Consider the following 11,150-nt stretch of genomic DNA (forward strand, 5'->3'; position numbering starts at 1 on the left):
TCGTGCATGCCAACATTGAAGCTATTATCCAATAAGGCACCCTATGTACGCAAGCACTTTTTCTCATTGTCTGAACCAACTCTACCCTTTCCGTCTAGAACACCTATTTTAGAAAAATCAAAGGTCAAAACCTCTCTCCACAAAAAAAAAAAAAAAAAAAAGGATAATTAATGTAGCTATTTTTTTGTGAGAAAAAATACAGAGAAACAAATAATAAAAAATTTGTAATTTTCAAAATTAATAGAAAACATTATCTTGTTTAGTATGGAGTTTTCAATAATTAATTTTTAAAATTTGGTGATAAAATTTATTTTCGTTTTAGAATGTAACCCAAACATGACCAAATATTACTTTTGTCGTTTCTTTTAATTCTTCTCAAAACTATAGGAGACGAAAAAATAAATTCATCAGAAAAAAAAAGAGGCTCCAATTTTTTTTCTTCTTGGCGCCAATTATTTTAGCTCATTGGAGACGAACATTTTTGTCACAAATTTTAAAGTTTTTTGCGACAAAAGGAATTCGTCACCAATAAATTCGAAACTTATTAGACGATGTCGTTTCATTTTCTTATTTATTTGGTGACAAATATATTTTTTGGCTGGGAAGGATAAGTTATGGGAGACAAAAATATTTCGTCACCAATAAACTCTTCATGCTCATTTTATCTTTCTGTTAATCAGGCGACAAATATATTTTTGTCTCGGAAGGATATGTTTTGGGAGACGAAAATATTTCGTCGTTAATAAATTCTCCATGTGTCGTGTTGCATTTTGAGTGATTGTGCGACGAATATATTTTCGTCTCATAAGGTTAAGTTGAAGGAGACGAAAATATTTCATCACCAATAAATTCTCCATCCCCACCCAACGTTGTTTTTGTATTTTTTTTGATTAGGCAACGAACATATGAGTTTGAGACAAAAATATTTTATCCCTAATTATTTCTCTTTATTAAATTGTCGTCAGAAACTAAGAGATCATTCTCACCTTAATCACTTACTTTCACACACACACAAATACTAAAGTCGTGACCCGAAAAGACACCCTCTACAAACCCTCGTTTCTATCTCGCACTTGAGTCTCCTCTCTCACAAGTATTGAAGCTGTGACTCAAGAAAATAATCTCTATAAACCATCTCTTCTATTTCGCACTAGAGCTCCTTTATTCTCGCCGTTTGTGCATGCAAACATTATTATCCAAGAAGACATTTTGTGCAAAGCTATTATTCTTTCTCATAGTAAACCCCTCACCACAATATGAAAAAAATAATAATAATAATTAAACAAGGAAACAAAATACAAGAAATCTAGGCTATTGTGACAAAATTTGGTGACGAAATTTTTTTTGTCTTAAAATTTAACCCAAAGATGATAAAATATTAATTTTGTCGTTTGTTTTATTTTTTCTCAAACGTATAGGAGACGAAAAAAAATTTCATCTGCAAAATTTAGGCACCAATTTTATTTGCTTTGGCGCGAATTATTTTAGCTCATTGGAGACGAACATTTTTGTCACAAAATATATATATTTTTTGTGACGAACGTAATTTGTCACCAATAAATTCCCTATCTATTAAACGATGTCGTTGCATATTTCCATTTATTAGGCGACAAATATATTTTTGTCTAGGAATGAGAAGTTATGGAAGACGAATATGTTTCGTCACCAATAAACACTCCATCATGCAAATGATGCCATTTCATCTTTCTATTAAATGAGCGACAAATATATTTTTGTCTTGGAAGAATAAGTTGTGGGAGATGAAAATATTTAGTCACTAATAAATTCTGATTGATTGCACAATGAATATATTTTTCGTCTCATAGGGTTATGTTGTGGAAGACAAAAATATTTCATCACCAATAATAAATTCTCTGTTCTTGTATTTAAGAAGACAAAAACATTTTTTCACTAATTATTTCTCTTTATTAATATGCTATGGTTTTGTGTTTCGGAGCACTAAAACCGTGACCCCAAGAGACACACTCTGACCCTTATCACTCATTTTCATGTGCACGGACACTCAAGTCGTGACCCAATAAGACACTTCCTACAAACCCTCATTTCTCTCTCGAACTTGAGCCTACTCCTCTCTCACAAGTATTGAAGTCGTGAAGTAAGAAGACACTCTGTAAACCATTTCTTCTATTTTCGCACTAAAGCCCCTCTTATACGTCTCACACTTAAGCCCTTCATGCATACCAGTATTGAAGCTATTATACAAGAAGGCACCCTATGCAAAACTGACTATTCTTGCTCATAGTGAAGGCGCCTCTTGCATAAGCATTTTTTCTTATTGTCTGAACCAACTCTACCCTTTCCGTCTAGAACACCCATTTTAGAAAAATCGCAGGTCAAAACCCCTTTCCACAAAAAAAAAGAAGAAAAAAAAAAGAAAAGAAAATAATTAATGTAGCTATTTTTTTTTGTGAGAAAAAAAAACAGAGGAAAAATTAATAATAATTTTTTAATTTTCAAATTAATAGAAAACATTACTTTGGTTAGTATGGAGTTTACAATAATTAATTTTTAATTTTTAATCTATATGTTTTTAGTGAACATTTTTTAATATTATAATTTTTTGTTCTTTTTTTTTTTTAACTTTTTAAATCCCTTTAATTTAGATGAGAGCAAATTGCAGCAGTTGTCCCGGTACTTTGGTCCTTGTGTCATATAAATGGTATGTGTCATATCTATATCTATCTATCTATCGATCTATATCTATCTATCTATCTATATCTATATCTATCTATCTATCGATCTATAACTATTTATTTATCTATATCTATATATATATATATATATATATCTATACTATATATTAAGCAAAAGGGGGTTTTTAACCCCAAGGCCTGTGTCAATCTCCTAATCCTAATTTTCTAATTTTTTGATTTAAAAAAAAAAACCTCAACATTTATTGACTTCTCCCAACCCAACCTCAGCATTTATTGACTTCTCCCAACCCACAATCCCTTTTGACTTCTCTCATAATTATTGCAACACCCTTTTCAATTTCTCCCATATACTATGGTTACACACAAAAATAAAAAATAAAAAGATAAGAATTTAGCTATAGATCTCAAAAAGATATATAACATCTAAATTTGAATTATGATTTAATAATATAATTATGTATTTTTTTTTTATGTATATCTATCAAAATTTTAAATCACTTAATAGGACAAATTAATCAATTTTCCAAAATTATTGATTTTTAATTTACAAAATAGATTAAAAAAAACTATTGACTAATTTATTTATTTAATAACAAAAATATTTCATAATCTCTCCCTCCTAATCTTTCTCACAAATTTTCAAAAAAAAATATTAAAACTTGCATTCATTTTCTCTTCCCCAAAAAATCAGATAATATTTTCTTTTAAAGTTGTAGATATCTACCTATATTTTATATATTACATTATAACATAACCAAAAAAACTAAAAAACTAAAAAAAAAGATCAATAAAACTTACATGTCTATCACATATCTAACTCACATCATAACTTACCTAAATAATAATAATTAAAAACAAATGAAAATCACAGATAAATTAAATTTTAAAAAAAGATACCCATAACTCCATCTTAAATAAATTGAAAAACAAATACCCGAATAGAAACCACACAAAAATAAAAAATAAAAAAAAAGAAGATATATCTATCTATAAAAAAAAAAAAAGAAGATATACAATTCCCAAGTTATTTTTTTTTTAAAAAAAAAAAGCCCCAACACCAAAACACAAATTATAAAATTAAAAAAAAATTCAAAATACATTTAGGTATCGTTTGGTAACACTTTTACGTTTTCAGTTTTCTGTTTATATTTACAAAAATTTAAAAGACTCAAATAAAAACTTGTTTGGTAAAATTTTTGATTTATAAATCAGTGGTTTCAGTTTATAAATTTGGCCAAAAAATGAAAACACAAAAAATGTGTTTCCGTTTTGAGTTTTGAGTTTTGAGTTTTGAGTTTTGAGTTTTGAGTTTTGAGTTTTTTTTACCACCCAACACTAGTCACCACCTGCCACCATTTTCCACCGCCGTCTTCCGCCACCACCACCCACCACCCAACCCCCACCACCGCCACCACCACTACTCACCACCTATCTGCCACTACCACCCACCACCCACCTGCCACCCCCTCGCCATCACCACCCACCCCTCGCCACCACCACTACTACCACCCACCACCCACCTGCTATCCACCCGCCACCACCCACCACCCACCACCCGCCACCTACTTGCCACCACCACTCACCAGCCACCTGCCTCCACCATCCACCACCTGTCACCACCACCCACCCATCCACCACCACCACCATCACCACCACCAGCCATCTGCCACCCACCTGCCACCACCACCTACCAACACCAGTATCAGCACCACCACCACCATCACCCACCACCCACCCGCCACCCACCTGCCACCACCACCCACCACCCACCCGCCACCCAACTGCCACCACCACCCACCACCCATCTCCACCACCACCACCCACTAGCTACCACCTACCACCTACCATCGTCACCCACCCACCTACCACCACCACCACCCGCCACCTACCCCCCACCACCTGCCACCTACTCACCACTACCCACCACCACCCGCCACCGCCACCACCCACTCGCTACCACCCACCACCCACTGCCGTCACCCACCCACCTATCATCACCACCCACACCTACCCGACACCACCCGCCATTCGCCACTCACCTGCCATTGCTACCCACCACCCGCCATCGCCACCGCCACCACTACCACCCACTCGCTACCACCCACCACTTGCCACTGTCACCCACCCACCCACCCACCACCACCACCCGCCACCTATCCGCCACCACCACCCACCCGCCATCACCCATTACCACCCGCCACCCACTTGCCATTACCACCCACTACCCACTCGCTACCACCCACCACCCGCCACCCGCCACCGTTAGCCACCCACCCACCACCACCACCACCACCCACCGTCACCATTTTTCCACCACCGTCTTCTGCCGCCACTTGCCACCACTTGCCATTTCTCACTCTTTTTTATATTTTTAAATTTTTTAAAACATTTTGTCAATTACCAAACGTGTGTGTAGTTTATGTTTTTCTAAAAATAAACAAAAACCAGTTTATAAAATTTTTATAAATATAAACTGAAAACGTAAACGTTACCAAACACACCCTTAACTCTTTGGCTGCTTCTAATTAAAAGGAAAGTAGAAGGCTAGGGTTCATCAAAAGGCACATAGAGAGAAAGAGAGACAGAGGGAGAAGGAGATGGCACTAAAACAAAACAGAGTTTTTATGGCTCCACATTAACGACATACAGTAAATGCAAGCCGTGGTTTCTCACTTTTACGACTTACTTTTTTTGCATGTCGTAAATAATTTCTCAACTACGGCGTGTCTATTGAGTATGTCGTAAATGCTAATAATGGTGATTTTTTTACAGCTTGCGATGTTAGCCGTAAATAATAAAACTTTTTATGACGTGCATATGGCATGCCGTTAATACATCAACTATACACGACACACATACACTAGCTGTTAAAAATATTGAATATTTCACAACGCACAAAAAGTCAGCCATTAAAAATATTGCACTTTTTACGACGCACAAAAAAATCAACCGTTAGAAAGTACACTTTCCATGACGCACATATGCTAACTGTTAAAAATATTTTATTTTTCATGAAACGCAATTTATGTCTAAATAATATGACCAAAATAAATCAATAATGACTTGGACCCTATTTTTTTCCCACCCCCTTGACCTTCTCTTCACCTAATTGGTCACTTTTTTTTTTTTTCCTTCTCCTCCAATCACCACCCGCCACGTGTGTGTAGGGTGGTGAGTGAAGGGGTCTCAATAATCACCCAAAATAAATATAGGTGCCGAAATGAAATACTTTGGCGCCAAATGGTAAAATGAAACAATCTTCGAATGAGACACTCTTCGAATTGGGCGTAGCTCTCTTTCTAAACACTTGTATGTCACACACACACTCTCTCTCTCCAAACCGTCTCAGCCTCGCAGATCATTGTCTCAGTCTCACAGATTTTCATCTCAACCTGAGCCTTCATGGAAACCCTAACCTTGAGCTCCTCTACCACTCTCCAAAGCCTCATCACTGTGTCTCACTACCCTAACCTCATCGGCGATGCCTGAATGGGGAAGAGTAGGGTGAGACGGTGGTGTTCGTCTACCTCGGAAGCGTAGGGTGCTTCGATCCACCTCGACTGGCAGAGATCGTGGCAACGCTGGAGTCCATTTTTTGTTAGGAGGGAAGGGATTAGGAGGGAAAAAAATGTGCATAGATTGAGGGCAAAGAACTCTAAAAAAAGTGAAAAAATTAGGAGGGAAGGGATTACATTTTTTGTTTGATTTCATCAAAAAAGTAGACAACTTGGCCTTCTATTATGGCGGGAAAATGTCCACGGAGTCCCTAGTCTCATATAAAACCCTAGCTCGTCTTCAAGACCCACATAATCTCAACCCTCCTCACTCCTCTCTGCGATCACCTTCTCTATTGTTTTCACCGATAAATTGGTGCCCTAACATGTCTCGAAAAGCCATGTTCGACCTCTTTTCTCGAAGAATATAGGTTTTTTTGGCTCTGTACAACAGTCCTCATCAGTTGTTTCGGGTTTGTTCAATCGAATTTGGGGCTTTCACTGAGAAAATTTGTTTTTTGATCTCATTTGGATAAAAATGGCTGATGTGTTTGAAGAGGAAGCTGAAGCTGAGCCCACGGTTTCAATCCACGAGTACCTCAAGGATGTTGAGGATCAGGAATTGGTAACCTCTCTGCCTTGTTTAAAATCCTAGTTTTTTTTTTTGGTTCGGTTGCATGCAAATGTCTTGATGTTTTATATTATTTCCTTACTTTGTGTTTGTTTGCTGAGAAAATGGAGGAAAGATAAGTAAATTGAATTCTGGAATGAGGGATTTTTGGTTTTTTTAAGGCTGTATTTGGTTGGGGGATTTGGGAAGGGAAAGGAAAAAGATAGTTGAAATATGAATAAATTTACATGCATTTTACGTAGTTTCACACACTTTTTCCCTCTCTTTTTCTAAATCACTCATCAAATCCCCCAGCCAAACACAGCCTTAGGTGCTGAGGAAACCGAGGACTTACTTCTTAGCTTTTTGTTGGATTGGATTAGTTAATTGGAACCCATAATGCTCACAGTTTAATTAGATTTTATGTCAATCAAATGGTTCTATTGGTTCTTGCCCAATATTTTTTTTTTTATTATAAGTTAGTGTTTGTTGGGCAGAGGATTGCTGAATGTTTAAAGGTCACTTGGTTTACTATGGTTTGCGACAGCTTCTAATGCTTACTGCACTATGAAACAAGCTAGTTTGTTCAATTGTATATGGATAATCAAATACTTAATGGCTCTGTTTCTGGTTAGTTTGTTCAATTGTACGAGAATCCTAAGGTCCTATTAATGTGTTGTTAGCTCAAGTTAACAAATTTTATCCCAATTACATGGACCCATTTGGCTTTATCTCTACTCAGTCAAGTTCATGGCAATGATGTCCTTTTTTAGTATGTTAAACCATGCTCTCCTTGGCCTTCCTCTGTTATCTATTTTTGCCCTCAATGTGAATCAAATTACTCCTTGCTGGAGTGTGTGTTCATTTATGTTGATCTCGAAATGTAAATTATGAATATGGGGAAGAAAATAAAGTTTTGGGATTGAAAGCAAGTTCTAAGAATATGCAATATTTCTTAAGAGAGTACTTGAAAATTATGATTTTTTGAAGAAAGGATTGCTTACTCAGGTATATGTGATTATGCACCTCCAGTGATGTGGCAGCCTCTTATTCTTTTATTTCTATTTATTTTTGTTGTATTTGTTTTCTCTTGCTAGAATATTGGAATTTATTTTGCACAATGACACTAAGCTCAGAACATCGTTTATAATCCCATACGATTCCAAAGATCACTTTCAATATTAATTTGCTTACTATCCAATTGAAGAGTGAGTGTATGATATCATATAGTTTTTAGTTTTGAGAAGTAAGTTAACAACCTGGTTTTCAGTCTGGTGGTAAGCAGTCTATTTTTTGGGATTTTTTCAAAACTGGTTGAACTAATCCTTTTTGCAATATTAGAATTGTATTTACTCCTAGTCATCTGCATTTGACCGAGCTTGATGGATTTAAAAAAAGACCACCTATGGTCCCCATAGTCTCCATTTTCCATCTTGTGCTCTTTAATATGGTATTTCTTTTAGTCAAGCTAGTTGAAAACCCACAGCTTGAGTACATCAGAGACCAGCCACTGCACAAATCTTCTCTGCCTACTCTAGATGTTGCGCTTTCAGAGCTTAAAGCTGAAGAGATTCGTATGCGAGTCTTGGCAGAGGTTGATAAAAAGTAACATTGAAGGAATTATATCATTATCTTTTTAAAACTGTTATGCATTCATGTAAGTGAGAAATTTTTATCTAAAATGAAATGAAGGTCATTATTATAACTTATATTATTATGTAATAGCTTGTGTTTATAACTATTTGTATACATGCACAATAGCATGATTATTATCATCATCCATTAAAAATTAGGACTTATGGAATTACCACTATAATTAAACAAGTTACTATGAATTGCAAGAGTGTAAACAAAAAAATAGAAGATTTATATGACATTTACATTAGCCAACAACTCAATTATTATTATTTTTTTTGAATAATCGAGAATTGATCCTAGGCCCACCCACCCCAGGAGCACAAACTTGGGATATGTGTGTGTGATCACCCACTAGCCTCACATATCGGGCAAAATAGGACATCATAACTTGAACCTAAGACCTCATGGATAGAACTTATACAACTTACCAGTCGAATACCCTGATGGGTTACAACTCAATTGTTATCAATTATTGTTAAGGGAAAATATAAAAATGAAAGGCTGAAGACATACATACATGGAAATCAATATCTTTTTATATACTATAAACTACTTATCTAGTACAAAAATGGAAAGAAATATTCCTATAAATGACTATTAAAGACATAATAAAATAAAAAAAATGTGATAAACAACATAAAATTTACTAGCATATAAGTTAAAGGCCAAAATCGATTTTAATTCATATAAGATATAAGTTGGATTATTGCTAATCAAGAAAAGAAGGTATAATTGGGATTATATGGGTAAGTTGCATAGAGAAGATTATGAAATAACACATAAATAAGTAAGGCTTATATCGTGAACATTTATGAAAGAGTTAAAAAGATATGAAGACAATTGAAATTTGCCTTGGACATAATTGATTTTCAATTTGAGGTAAAATCATAAAATTAGTTAAAAATATTAATAGAATATAATATCTAGTATTAATTAGGAATCATGGATATGAGGTGTGTTCATTTTTGACACGTGTTGAACATCAAAATTCTTGAATCTTGACACAATTGTTGATGTGTGTTAGATATGTGTCAAATGAGTCCACATGATTCCTTTTCTTTTTCTAGTTTTCTTAAAATCAAACACACTTTGGCACATAGGTATGTTACATATCAAGGGTCTTGGACTCTTCGCGCAAGTTTGAAGGAAATGAAACTAGGGGTAAATGGTTAAAATTAAAAGAAGTCATGTCTATGAATCCCTAATTTAGGATTTTTTAATTTGGAATCTCTATGCATTGGCTTTAATAACTCCCCTTTATTTTTTGAACACTTTGGGCCATCTTAAAATAGGTGTTAATCATTTTTATTCTTGCATCCTTTCCAAAGTAGACATGGAAAATAAATTATTTGTTATTTTTTTCATATAAAAATATGAATTTATTTGTCACTCAAGGTATGAATAATTTATTATTCTATTCATATATGGATATAAATAGAATAATAGATATCTATTTGGTTTTTGCGTGCTTAACATGTTTGTGTCTTCATTCTTTTAAAATTAGTGTGTCAACATGTTTTTATTATTTTGTACTTGAACCCGCGTCCTGTGTCTGTATGCGTGCTTAGTAGACTATAAACGAATCAAATGATATAGCACAAAGTTGGTGTTTTAGTTGTAATGGCAATGCTTTGGTCATTGATAATTAATGGAGGACAAAATTGGAGATTGGACATAATAAGAATTATCAGATTACTTGGAGGATAAAATTGGAATAAGAAATGTAACGGTTGTAATTCGTTATTATGATTTGTTAATTTAAAAGAATAGGTAATTAAACTTTTGTTTTGTTATTAATTATGTTGTACTATCATGGGCAAAGGTGTGAATAAAATGTAAATAGATACAATTTTTTAATGAGAAAACCATCAAGTATATTAGACATATGTGCCATTTTGACTGAGAATGTAGATGGGATGTCAAAATAAAACTTAAAATGTCAGAACTAAATTTAATTTGTGTTGATGTTTGAATTTTAGTAAGTGTGGGGTTTCATTTGTGGTTCACTTAGTAATGAATACCAGCAGAAAAATGAGGCATAGAGAAATATATATTTTTTCTTTTTAGATAAACTTTGAAGGTTGTTTTATTTATTTATTTATTTTTCTTTCCCGTGTAATAAACAATCAAAAGTTGACAGCTAATGAGAAAAAAAATTTGTTTGCCAAATTTTCCTGGCACTTTTTTTATCTCTCTGTACAACTCTATCTCATTTCGAGACCAAAATGTTTTTTTTTTTTGTTTTTTATTATCTTTAGCGTTCTGTGTTATATAATGTTTTTTACTTTGATGTTGCGTTCTTTTCTATGCCAATGCATAGGAAGCGGATTTGGTTTTGGGTGGCGATGAGGGCAAAGAGTGCACCTATACCAAAGGTTATATGAAGAGGCAGGCGATTTTCTCGTGCTTGACCTGCACTCCTGATGGGAATGCCGAGGTTTGCACAACATGTAGCTTGTCTTGCCATGATGGCCATGAGGTATTCTCAGTATAATCTTTCTGTGATACATATCTCATTAACTTATGGGTGTAGATTTGTGAACACATGTCAGTGTTATTTATAGGTAGTGCTCATAGCGCTATATTTGCCAAGCATTACAATTTATCAAATGCATTTATAAGAGAGTTTCTTCAGTAAAATTAAATATTAACTTATTATGAGGCCATGAAAGTATCTATAACGTCAATCTATCCAAGTTTAAAAATTTTAATGTTACTGCATCTATGGTTCAT

The 11,150-nt window shown here is 34.5% G+C and overlaps 1 long non-coding RNA gene across 1 annotated transcript; it reads left to right on the plus strand.

Annotated features, from left to right (window-relative positions):
- Positions 1-5,932: 5,932 nt before the first annotated feature.
- LOC145819749 (uncharacterized) lies at positions 5,933-10,791 on the plus strand. The gene is made up of 2 exons (XR_014360521.1): positions 5,933-6,794; positions 10,738-10,791. It is a non-coding gene; the product is annotated as an uncharacterized LOC145819749 (long non-coding RNA).
- The last annotated feature ends 359 nt before the right edge of the window (positions 10,792-11,150 follow it).

The sequence above is a fragment of the Camellia sinensis genome, chromosome 2 (assembly GCF_055761805.1).
Source record: "Camellia sinensis isolate YWXY chromosome 2, ASM5576180v1, whole genome shotgun sequence".
Classification (NCBI taxonomy): domain Eukaryota; kingdom Viridiplantae; phylum Streptophyta; class Magnoliopsida; order Ericales; family Theaceae; genus Camellia; species Camellia sinensis.